Source organism: Prionailurus viverrinus, chromosome E1 (genome assembly GCF_022837055.1).
Source record: "Prionailurus viverrinus isolate Anna chromosome E1, UM_Priviv_1.0, whole genome shotgun sequence".
Taxonomy (NCBI): Eukaryota; Metazoa; Chordata; class Mammalia; order Carnivora; family Felidae; genus Prionailurus; species Prionailurus viverrinus.
Genome location: NC_062574.1, coordinates 695792 through 708823, shown reverse-complemented (window position 1 = coordinate 708823; position 13032 = coordinate 695792).

The window sequence follows — 13032 nt, the reverse complement described above, 5'->3', positions numbered from 1 at the left end:
CTGGAGTTCCAATATAATTGCAAGTATTTGAAAACATTTTCGGAAGAAACACCTTATTTTGCACGCACAAGCCAGCAAAGGAATGAGCCCGATAGAGGAAGCCTGGAAGGACTGATCACCGATTGATTGCTCAGGGGGGCCTGGTACACGGCTGCGGGCTGGATGGACCCTATAAAGCACACGTCCAGCACAAGGCTTAGAATTTGCTAACTTAACAAGCAAGCAGCCAAAGCTTACAAACTAGAGTATTCAGGCAAGGTGTATTGAAGCTTTAAGTGATTTTGAGGTTTTCGTTGGTTGGAATAAAGCCGTGTTTCCCAAACTTGAGTCATTCTGGTACCAATTTATTAAATTTTGGCCCTTCCATGTACCACCCATAAAATTATTTTGTGGTTTTCCTTCAACTATACTCCTTTTTACATGTAAGGATAATTATTTCATTTATTTTTTTAATGTGTATTTATTGTTGAGAGAGAGCGCGAGAAGGGGAGGGGCAGAGAGAGAGAGACACAGAATCCAAAGCAGGCTTCCGAGCTGTCAGCACAGAGCCCAACGCGGGTCTTGAACTCAAACACCATGAGATCATGACCCGAGCTGAAGTCGGATTCTTAAGGGACTGATCCCCCCCGGGCTCCCCAAGCATAATTATTTTAAAAGGAGGCTTTATATCACCATCGTAAAGGGAAAATTAGTATCACTCGTATTATAGAGAGTAGCCATAAATAATATGGTACATTTATGAATCCCAATCATCAAAAACTAAAATATACTTCAACACCTTAGCACACAGGTTGTGTTATTTTGTCATTCCTCGTGGTTACCTTTTTGGGGCCTGTGCATGTCCTGGCTCCTTTGGTTTCGATGTACATTTCTGATGGCTTAGGTCCGGCTTAATATAGTTCTGGTCCTTCAAGCGTTCTAAGCACTCAGCATACGTGGGGCCAGAATTCTCCTCCCCTTTATTTCATTTCACGTGAAAGAACTTTGGAAAGCAATTTTGGTAGTTTTTAAATCTATGGGTCTAGGGGCGCCTGGGTGGCGCAGTCAGTTAAGCGTCCGACTTCAGCCAGGTCACGATCTTGCGGTCCGTGAGTTCGAGCCCCGCGTCGGGCTCTGGGCTGATGGCTCAGAGCCTGGAGCCCGTTTCTGATTCTGTGTCTCCCTCTCTCTCTGCCCCTCCCCCGTTCATGCTCTGTCTCTCTCTGTCCCAAAAATAAATAAACGTTGAAAAAAAAGTTAAAAAATAAATAAATAAATAAAATAAATCTATGGGTCTACTTTGGGATTTTTGGAATATCTTTTAAGAGAATCTGGGGATGCCTGGGTGGCTCAGTCGGTTAAGCATCCGACTTCAGCTCAGGTCATGATCTCATGGTCCATGAGTTCGAGCCCCGCGTCGGGCTCTGTGCTCACAGCTCAGAGCCTGGAGCCTGTTTCAGATTCTGTGTGTCTCTCTCTCTGACTCTCCCCTGTTCATGCTCTGTCTCTCTCTGTCTCAAAAATAAATAAAGGTTAAAAAAAAAAAAGAGAATCTGATTCTTGGAACTTGAAAGGTTGTCTGGTCCAATCGGACGTGGAAATGTCCTCTGCAACATCCGTGCCAAATTGTTGCCCAGTGCTTGATCATGCCCAGGGACGGGGAGCTCATCACCTCCAAGACAGTCCTCCTTTGGGCTGCTGTGCTGGTAAGTCCTTTCAGTAGTTTCCATCCATGGATACAAACTTTACGTGTTTAAAAAAATTTTTTTAATGTTTCTTTATTTTTGAGAGAGAGCATGAGCATGGGAGAGAGAGAGAGGGACAGAGACTCCCAAGCAGGCCTGTCAGCGCAGAGCCTGACACGGGGCTTGACCTCATGAACCATGAGCTCATGACCTGAGCCGAAATCAAGAGTTGGATGCTTAACTGACTAAGCCACCCAGGTGCCCCTGTTCCTCATTTTTAATCTGAGAAAGAGGGCACTATGTGACCCCAAAAGCCGAGTGCTACATCTAAAAGCGTTTTTCATTAAGAAGGGTCTATTCAGGGGCGCCTGGTGGCTCAGTCCGTTAAGCGTCCAACTTCAGCTCAGGTCACGATCTCACGGTTCATGAGTTCAAACCCCGCCTCATGCTCTCTGCTATCGGCACAGAGCCCACTTCAGATCCTCTGTCCCTCTCTCTCTCTCTGGCCCCCTCCCCTGCTCACATGGTCTCTCTCAGGGTCAGTTTTTGGCTGAAGAATATATTGGGTTTGCAAGTCTAGAAAATGAATGTCATTTGCTACCACTTATCTGTAGGATTTTCTCATTATTATACAGCTAACTGTTCTATTTAATTTTTTTATATTTATGTATTTTTCAGAGAGAGATTTGGACAGGGGAGGGGCAGAGAGAGGGAGACACAGAATCTGAAGCGGGCTCCAGGCTCCGAGCTGTCAGCACAGAGCCTGACGCGGGGCTCGAACTCATGAACCGCGAGATTGTGACCTGAGCTGAAGTCGGATGCTCAACCGGCCTAGCCACCCAGACGACCCTAACTGTTTAAAATAAAGAGAAATAATAGATGTGGAAGCTGATACGGTACTGTCACTGGAATCCCAGTGCCACCTCTTTTTAGCTGAGCCGACCTGAGCCAAAAACTGGGATTTCAAGGACATAACGCTACAGCCTGTAACCCTAACCCCTGAGCCCGTCGTCTGAGCCCTGCAGTCACTCGCGTGCTCCGGAGGACCTGCCGGTCATTTCCGAGGTAGTCCAAGGTGGCCTTCTCCAAGTCGAACGCCCGAGGCTTGACGGAGACCTTTCCTGAATCTGGCAAGGCGTGTAGCCCGTATCTGCCTTCTGGAACCTGAGCTGAGTGGCCCTATCACGTCCCTCATCGTGTGCTGTCCTGGTTCCCTTAAAGAAGAGTGGGCTGTGCGAGTGATCCCGGGAGAGCCCCCGTCACCGCGGGAGATGTCGTGCAGGCTGCTTCGCACGGCGACAACCTCCGGGCAGGGGCCCTGCTTCAGGCCGTCCTGCCGCCCGACGCCTGGGCTCCTGAGTCACGGCCGAGTCTTGGCGGTGCTTTGGCCGCGTGTCCCTCGTCTCCAAAACTGCTGGGTCAACTCTTACGAAACGCCTTTTGTTTCCGGCCTTTTTGGGTTTAGCTTCGGAGACGCTCGGGGGACGTGTGTCTGATCAGACCCACAGCGCTTGCCCCAGGCTGCTGTCCCGGCGAGCAAACCAAAGATGGAACACGTCCAACATTCGGGGCTCCGCCGGGCGCTCCGGGGACGAGGCCCGCACGCGGTGGCATTCACAACACTGACGGCAGTAAAGACCGGGAACTTGAGCCCTCCATCGACAGGGGGCTTGTTAAAGAAGCATGGGGTCATGGGGCGCCTGGGTGGCGCAGTCGGTTAAGCGTCCGACTTCAGCCAGGTCACGATCTTGCGGTCCGCGAGTTCGAGCCCCGCGTCGGGCTCTGGGCTGATGGCTCAGAGCCTGGAGCCTGTTTCCGATTCTGTGTCTCCCTCTCTCTGCCCCTCCCCCGTTCATGCTCTGTCTCTCTCTGTCCCAAAAATAAACAAACGTTGAAAAAAAAAAAATTTAAAAAAAAAAAAAAAGAAGCGTGGGGTCTTTACGACTGTGAACTGTGAACGTAAGAGCAAGGAAGCGAAAGGCTCTCCGAGGGTTAATGTTCAACGAGGAAACAAACAGCAAGAATCAAGGTGCGAGCCTGTTGGTATCGGACGCCATCGTTTGCGCACGAAACGGGGGGAAGGAAACTGATATTGTGATTTATGATAAGAGAGTTGTATTTGGTCTTCGTCCCTGTTCCTCGCGCGGGGCCCCCGGAACCCTCGTGAGCCCCCAAGTGACAGAACACCTCGTGCCTCTTTCATTCCACTGAGGCGACTCTGGCTGGGCTCCTGGACGGGGACTGGTCAGCAGAAGGACTGGAAGCTCAGACCCCTGTCCTTCGGAGAGGGGAGAGGGGCCTGAGATGGTTCATAGCCGGCCACGCCCACACGGGGAAGCCCCGGTAAAACCACGGCAGTCGGGGCTGGGGAGCCTCCGGGCTGGTGATCGCATCCCCCCGGGGAGAGTGACGCCCCCCGAGTCCGCGGGGACAGGGGCTTCCGTGCTGGGGACCCTCCCAGACCTCGCGCCGTGCGTCTCTTCGTCTGGCCGCCCCCCGGTGGCCTTCGTCCACGACCCTTAATAAGCTGGCAAACAGAAGCAAGGGCCTCCCTGAGTTCTGCGAGCCTTCTGAGCAACTCATCAAGTCCAAGGGGAAAGAGGTGGTGAGAACGTCTGATCTGTAGCCAAGTCGGACGAGAGCTGCGCGTAACCGGGGGACCTAGTCCTTCCCACCGGCATCTGAAGTGGGGCAGATTCGTGGGACCGAGCCCTCAACCTGCGCGACCTGGCGCGATCTCTGGGCGGACAGGGTCAGAATTGGGTTAAATCGAAGGACGCCCGGCTGGTGTCGCGGAGTTGGTTGCCGTGGGAAAAACCCCACAGGCCCGGCATCAGCGGTGCTGTGAGGGTGACAGTCACGTGAGAGCAGTCACGTGAGAGGAAAGACGACTCTTTTCCTAAAGCAAAAACATACACACGTTTCCTTGTAAATGCATAAATATCCCGGGAAGGATACACCAGGAGCTGGTGACGCGGGCCGGCCCTAAAAGAAAGTAGGCAGCTGGGGGGGCCGCCGTGGACGGGAGGCCTCCCACGAAATACCCTTCTGTGTCTTTCGGATTTTGAACCACAGACATGTACTACCTTCACAAAAATAATTAAATGTTTAAAGAAAGCTGAGCACAGAACAGTAGGAACAAGACAGATAGTCCTGTAACAGAGTCACTGCGTTCGGTCATTTCCAGAAAAGAGAGTGGAAATCCAATTTCTGCTTTGGTGAAGCCATTCCATAACCGGCATGTGCAGGATTCCCTTGAAATTCCGGTTCCTAATAATTATTTGTTGTTGTCGTTGGGTGCAGCCCCAGAAGCGTCCCCGCCATAATAATGATAGAAATTTTGTGGTTTTCCTGAACATCTAATTAGTAATTACATGCCTGCAGTTCAGAAAACTTCTTACCTTATTTACACACGTGTTTAACAAATCCCTTTTGCACTCCGCCTTTTTGCACTCCGCTAGCTGCATAGCGCCGTTCTAGATGCTTCAGGATGGGCAGCATGCGGCCAGCCTCTGCCGTCAGACCTGAGTTCAAACCCAGTTCAGGCTCTAATCACCAGGGAAATGCAAATCAAAACCACCATGAGATGTCGCCTCGTACCTGGCAGTGTGGCTACAATGAAAACGATGAGGTGGGGCGCCCGGGTGGCTCAGTCGGTTGCGCGTCCCACCCTTGATTTCGGCTCAGGTCACGATGTCACAGCCATGGGATCGAGGCTCAGGTGGGGCTCCACACTGAGCACGCAGACTACTTTAATTCTCTCTCTCTCTCAAAGTAAATAAATAAACATTTTTAAAAAGACGAGAAACAGGGGCGCCTGGGTGGCTCAGTCACTTAAGTGTCTGACTTCAGCTCAGGTCATGATCTCACGGTTTGTGGGTTCAAGCCCCGCGTCGGGCTCTGTGCTGCCAGCTCAGAGCCGGCTTCAGATCTTCTGTCCCCCTCCCCATCTCACACACATCCTCTCTCTCTCTCTCTCTCAAAAATAAATAAGCATTAAAAAAAAAAAAAAAGAGGGGCGCCTGGGTGGCGCAGTCGGTTGAGCGTCCGACTTCAGCCAGGTCACGATCTCGCGGTCTGTGAGTTCGAGCCCCGCGTCGGGCTCTGGGCTGACGGCTCGGAGCCTGGAGCCTGGTTGGGGTTCTGTGTCTTTTTTTTTTTTTTTTTTAATTTTTTTTTTTCAACGCTTATTTATTTTTGGGACAGAGAGAGACAGAGCATGAACGGGGGAGGGGCAGAGAGAGAGGGAGACACAGAATCGGAAGCAGGCTCCAGGCTCCGAGCCATCAGCCCAGAGCCCGACGCGGGGCTCGGACTCACGGACCACGAGATCGTGACCTGAGCTGAAGTCGGACGCTTAACCGACTGAGCCACCCAGGCGCCCCTGGGGTTCTGTGTCTTGTTTGTGACAGCACGGATGGATCTAGAAGGTATTATGCGAAGTGGAATAAGACGGAGACAGACAAACCCCATGGGATATCGCACGTACATGGAATAAAAAGAAACAAATAATCAGTGAACAGAAAGCAGAATGGGGCCTGTGAACACGGAGAACAAGCTGAGGCTGCCAGAGGAGAGAGGGCGGAGGGGGTGGGCAGAATGGATGAGGGGGCGTGGGAGGCACGGGCTTCCAGTCAGGGAATGAACAAGCCACGGAAATAAAAGGCACAGCATAGGGAATACAGTCCATGATACCGTCATAGCCTTGGATGGTGACCGATCGGAGCTACCCTGGTGAACACAACATCACATGAGAGAGGTGAGTCACTGTGTTGTGCACCCGGAACGAACGTACCATTGCGTGTCCGCTAAACTCAGACAAGGACAAAAACCAAAATCCAGTTCACGCTGATACCGGTTGGGCGATCTGGGATACCTGTTTCTTTGCACCTCGGTTTCCTCATCTGTGAGCGAAGGGCACGATAGTATCTACCTCATCGGGCACCATGTGCGTTAAACGGAATGTATGCAAAGAGCCGTCACGTAGGAGATGATCAGTAAATACTTTGTGTCAGGTGCTCGGTGTGTGGACGCGCTCAGAGGAACATCACTTACAAGGCAGCGTATGGTATGAAACAAGTGATACAAACAGCACATATGGGGGGGCAGAAACTTGTAACCAGCCGTCCATATCAGCACCTGCCTGAAACCTTTCCTTACTAGTGCTTGTCGGACCAGCTCCGTCAGAATCACCAGCGCAGGGCTGGGTGCGTGAATACAGCGCGCATTTATTTCCTGTTAGAACAATAATGCAGACTTACGACCGATCAGCATTAAGAGGTACAAATTTCCAGTTATAAATGTAAAATAAAAGCGGGGGAAAGCTTGTAGCTGGCTCATTTGGAAGAGCGTGTGACTCTTGATCTTGGGGTCATGAGTTCGAGCCCCACATTGGGTGTACAGATTACTCCAAAAAATAAACTTGAGAAAACTGTAATTTAGGAAACAATAGCATAAAAAAGATATGCGATGAGGGGCGCTTGGGTGGCTCAGTCGGTTGAGCGTCCGACTTCAGCTCAGGTCATGATCTCACAGTTTGTGAGTTCGAGCCCCCCGTCGGGCTCTGTGCTGACGGCTCGGAGCCTGGAGCCCGCTTCGGATTCTGTGTCTCTCTGTCTCTCTCTCTCTCTCTCTCTCTCTCTGCCCCTCCTCCACTCACGCTCTGTCTCTCTCTCCTTCGGAAATCAATAAACATTAAAAAAAAAAAAAAGATATGCGATGAGAGGCAAACTCCCCCACTGCCGCCCCCTTCCCTATCCCCGCCCGCAGAACGTTCATTTTTCCCAAAGACATGCGCCAATTTTTCCCAAACTTTTTTCTCTGTGTTCTTTTTTCCATTTCCATGCTGCTGTGAGCCCATCCCATGATTTTTACACATTTCCCATATTTCATTTTTAGTGCTAGGATTCCGCCACTTGGTGATTTTTTAAAGTTTCCGTTTCTCTGATGGAATTTCCTATTTTTCATTCGTTAGGATTCGGTGCCCGCCCCTTGGAAAGATATCTTCCGCGTTTACTTAATTCTCAGATGGATCCCCTGTTTATCTAGAGAATGAAGATTTAGGCCCAGCGACCTTCACAGGAAGAAAGTCATTCTAATCTCTTAAAATCCTTTCGTCCATCTTGCGAGGAATTTTGAATTTCAGTTTTTACTAAAAAGCAAGTATTTCACTGGGAAACTGTAGCGTGCATCTAAGATAAGCGAAAACAGTGTATATTCTGCCAAGTTATTTGGTAAGAAGACACCAAACACACTGACTGTTGCATATTATTTTGTTGGACGTTGTAAAGTTCTCTCCCGGCGCGTCATTAAGGAAGGTGTGGAGCTGGCCAGGCGGGCCTCGCAGGAGCCGCGGGGGCGGGCAGAGGCCTTGTGAGGACAGGAACACGACTCTGCCATTTGCCCTGGGGTTGCTGGACCAGGGCTGGCCCCCGGGGTCCAGCAGCAAAGAGGACACAGGTCTCTCCTCCCGCTCCCTGCACGGGGGAGAAGGAGGCAGACTTCTGCAAATTAATTGCTTTTGAACTTATTCCATCTTAGATTAGTCGTGGGAAACCGTACGACACATAATCAGTGTGTTCTCTATTCCCTGAAAATCGCTTTAAAGTTTGGGTGAGACTGAGAAGAGCCCCTGGAACAAAATATCCACTCAGCAACCTTCCTATTTAAAGACATGAGTTCTCGGGGCACCTGGGGGGGCTCGGTCGGTTGAGCGGCCGACTTCAGCTCAGGTCATGATCTCGCGGTTCGTGGGTTCGAATCCCGCGTCGGGCTCTGTGCCGACGGCTCGGAGCCTGGAGCCTGCTTCGGATTCTGTGACTCTTTCTCTCTCTGCCTCTCCCCTGCTCGTGGTCTGTCTGTCTCTCAAAGATAAATAAACATTAGAGTTAAAAATATATACATATATGTATATATATATATTTAAAAATACATGAGTTCCAAAAAATTAAAAAATATGTGATTACACAGGATGGTATTTCCTAATGAAAATACCAGAATTCTCCAAGGAAAGGAAAGTGTGAGGGCTCGGATTCGCATGTCTTTTGTATTTAGCAGATTTAATAAAGAACAGGTCCCTAAGCGGCAGAGTATATCCAGACACGGCGGTTGTCTCTGTTCTTTACAATGAGATTATCGATCGCATGGGGACCCGGGACCCAGGAGAGGAAAAGCGTGGTGATGCAGGCACCAGCCAGGCCTCCCACAGAAGTCGGAGCAGCCTGGCCCCATCCCGTGAGCTGTAGGAGATCCTTTTAAATGAGCATTGCATAGTAAAAATGACGCTGATTATTCCTTGTTGATGGTGTTAAATGTCAACTGTGGAATTATGAATTGCATAAGGAATGGCTGTCTCTTCATGTTCTATTTCAAAGTACAGTTCAGGAAGCCACAGGCACGTTCGCTGTTGAGAAATACCCCTCTGCTTGCGTGGACGTGGGCCAGGCAAAGTCTGCGTGGGCCAAACCCTGGAAATTGTAAATATATTTACTCCTTGACGACCGTGTCTGGCCTCGGGCTCCTGGTAGTTCTAACGGGCGTGTTTCTGGAATGTGGGCGGCCCTCAGGCCTCGGCATCAGGACCACCCACCCCCTCACCGGGGAGGCCTGTGGGTTCCCAGCCCCGCCACAGGACCTGCCGAATAAAAACTCGAGTTGCAGAAACCTGGACCTTCGGGGTCCCTGCTGTGTCCGACCGGTGGTCTTCCCCCGGGGAAGGAAACAGGACACAGGAAACAGAACATAAGCCTCAAATTGTCTTTGCACTTGGACCAGTTCCCTCTGTTGATCTGACACAAGAATGGCTTTTTGTACGGCAACGGTGAGTGTGTTGAAAAGATCCCTTGTGTTTTAGGAGAAGAAGTTTCGTGCCTCGATGCTCACCATCACCACTGGCACTGGTAGCCCTGAGGATAAACCGGCTTGGATTTCACCCTCGAGGATTAACATTTCACAGAGCACATAAAGCCACTTGAAAGTCAAGATGAGGTGACGCCAAGCGTGCACCGCGCTCTTTGTGTGGTTGGTTTCTTGCCTTTGGCCATTCGTCGGGCACCGCGGCTGAGGCTGCTGAGTTGGATAAAGCGGTGACATTCAGGAGTTGAACCAACTGCAAGCTATGCCCCTGGAGGGTGGAGCAAAGCCTGCTGACCCACCTCCCGCCCTTTGCACAATTAGGTCCACACCCGGGATCGTAGGAGTGGGAAAATTGATCTTCTATCCTCTTAAGATCAGTCGCTGGGGCCTGCAAATTAAATAGGCAATGACAGATTGGCAGGAGAAAAGGCATACCATTTTCATTGATGTTAATATTTCACACGATGGGGGCTTCACCAAAGAGAAGCAAAAACTCAAAGAAGCGGCTAGACTTGGGCACTTAATGCCATTTTTGGAAAGGGCAGTAAATTGTGGGAAAGTGAGCAAAAAAGATCTGGGGGAACTAACGGAAGATAAAGACTATTGTAGGAAGGTCTGTTCGTGCGGATTCACCTTGATGTGACCCTCAATCTCGTGATAACAATCTCCTTCTCCCGGTGGAGGGGACCTCTCTCAGAGGAAAATTAATGCCCTGCGTTTAGGCAGATAAGAGGAGGGCAAACACTGTTCCTGACCTGCTGATTCTCAGTTACCTTCAGCTCAAAATAACCCTTGTGCCGAAGTGGCCTATGTCAGGCGGGCGTTTCCTGGCCCCCTTCGACATGGCCAGCTCGCCCAGCCCGGGAGAGGGCGGTCAGGGCTGGCACAGGAAGTGACTGCAGGCAGCGTCTTTGAGCTCTCACCGCAGCTCCCGTGCAGGACAATTGTCCCATGCTCTGGAGAGGCCTGTCTTCTGCACTGTGCCAGCGTGTAGGGCCACCAGGCAGAATCTTAGGTGGTGAAGGCAGACCCCACAGGTCCAAGGATTGAAAATGAAATAATGGGTGATTTTTAGAAGCGTTTTGCGAAACGTGTGGATACGCTGTATCTTGAGATAGGCCTTATGTTCCGAATAATAACTCAGCGGGGTCCTATTCACAATCCAGGCGAGGCCCTAAGCGCAAGGACACCGTTGTTCCACGAGAGGGCGCTGTGGGCGGCCGGTCACCGGCCTCCGAGCTCACAGGCTGGCGGGAAGGAGGCGGGGAGCTGGCAGCTCCTGGACCGATTCGGGGGAGACAGCCCGCCGTGACAGAGACAAGATCGACAAGATCAAAGCCCACGGTTGCCACAGGGGCGTGCGCACGGCAGAGGACGAGTCAAGTGGTTTCAAGGCGGAACGACACTTTTTTCAATGCAGTCGGCCGTCTTGAACAAAAGGGCTGTCCCCCGGTTGCTATGTTGCCGTTGCTAGGAGGTCCCGGGAGACCAAACACTCAGCGAGATCGCATTTCCTCTGCCTCAGCCCTTTGCGAAGCCTCACCCGCCAGGCGTCCTGGGCGCCGGAGAAACCAGCGTGCAGGGTTTCCAGCGGGGAGGATGATCCAGGGGGCGGCTGGCGCCCTGTGAACCGGGTCAACCGCCAGCCTGCCTGGGCGCGGCCCCCTCCCCAGCCCCGGAGGCCGGAGCTCAGCATGGGACAGACGGGAGGCCCGCCGAGCTGCCCCTGGGGACTGCCTGCCTGCCCCGGAGGACGCGGGCCTCGCGCAGGGCCGGGGTTCCAGCCTGGGCCGCTCGGGTCTAGGTCCTGAACTGAAGCGATTTCCAGGCAATCAGTGACAGAGACAGAACTGGAACCCGGGTGTCTCTGTGGCAAACGTAACGGGGACTTCGGTGCTGAAAAAGAAGCATCCGGGCAGGAGTGGGTAGAACACTTTAGAAGGGGGGCGAGGGGGCGCAGAACGGCCGTTTGCAGAGAGACGGGTTCCTGCGGGGAGAGGGAAAGCTCCAGGCTGAGCTGGGCGCCCTGCGTGTCATTGCTGTGCACCCAACCAGGGGGTCCGAGACCAGAGGGAATGCCCTTCTCCCCTCCGGGTGGGCGCACTTCCCAGAAGGCCCCGGAAGCCTGCCTCTTGCTTCAGGGCAGTTAGACTGCACCCCCAGCGCCTCTAGTCAAGGACACCCCAAAATTATACTAGTGTGTGTGAGCCCCGCCCTCCAGCATTCTCACGACACACGTGGCTCCAAGAAGCACCACCTGTCCTCACCCCCCCAACTTCCTAGATCCTGCAGGGGGGGCGTCACCTTGTCCTCACCCTCCCCCCGACTTCCCAGACCCTCAGCGGGGGCACCACCTGTTCCCATCCCCTACTTCCTAGACCCCGCAGGGTGGGTGCCAGGCGCGTGTAGGGGTGGGAGGTGCGGGCCCCCCGGGGAAGGACGCGCCCTGAGTGAGGGTCCACGTCCTGCACGCGGACTGTGTGTCCCAGTTCCCTCCCTTCTCATTGAGCAACACAAATTCTGGAAATTATAAACTTTTTTTTTTTTAATTTTTTTTCAACGTTTTTTATTTATTTTTGGGACAGAGAGAGACAGAGCATGAACGGGGGAGGGGCAGAGAGAGAGGGAGACACAGAATCGGAAACAGGCTCCAGGCTCTGAGCCATCAGCCCAGAGCCTGACGCGGGGCTCGAACTCACGGACCACAAGATCGTGACCTGGCTGAAGTCGGACGCTTAACCGACTGCGCCACCCAGGCGCCCCACAAATTCTGGAAATTAAAGGCAACCCAGGTGTGAGCAAACGTGGCCGGCTGCCCACTCCGCCTGCAAAGCGTCACCAGGACGCGGTGAAGAAGTGAACACGCGTGTGCACACCTGGAGGGAACGATGGCTGAAGGCACGGTGTGGACGAGTCCCGCGGGTGCCTGGAGGACGCAGAGGCCTGAGGACCAGCCTGTGGAGCCCGAGGTCCGGAGAAGGGAGGCCAGGATCCGCAGGAGGCAGGAACGTTCGAGGAGGCCTGGCCCTAAAATCGGGATAAAGGCTGTGTCTACCTCCTCCTGCCTCCAGCAGCCTTGCCGGCCCCCCACGGCCCCGGGGCAGAGGGTCCCAGCTCTGAGGTCACCTGTGCAGGCCCTCCCCCCACAGACAAGCCCCCGGCCTCCCTCACCTGCCCAGGAGGTCGGGCTCAGGCAAGAGTGCACGGCCCAGAGCACCAGGGGTCAGCTTGAAGATGGAGACACCCCCCCCCCCCAACCCACGGCCAGCAAAGAGGACCCGGAGGAGAGACACGTGCAGGGACAGGAAAAGAACGTGGACGCCAAGATCCCTTGAAGAATTCGGTCAGAGAAGTACCGATGTTAGGCCCTCTCAAGAAGAAATAAATGTTTAAAAAAAAATTGCAAGATCTGCAGGGAGAAACCCGCTCTGAAGACCAGGGTGGCAGCCGGTGTCTCAATAGTCACCGCACAGCGAGGGGAGTGGCCCCCGCCATCGTGTGTGAGAGCGAGCTA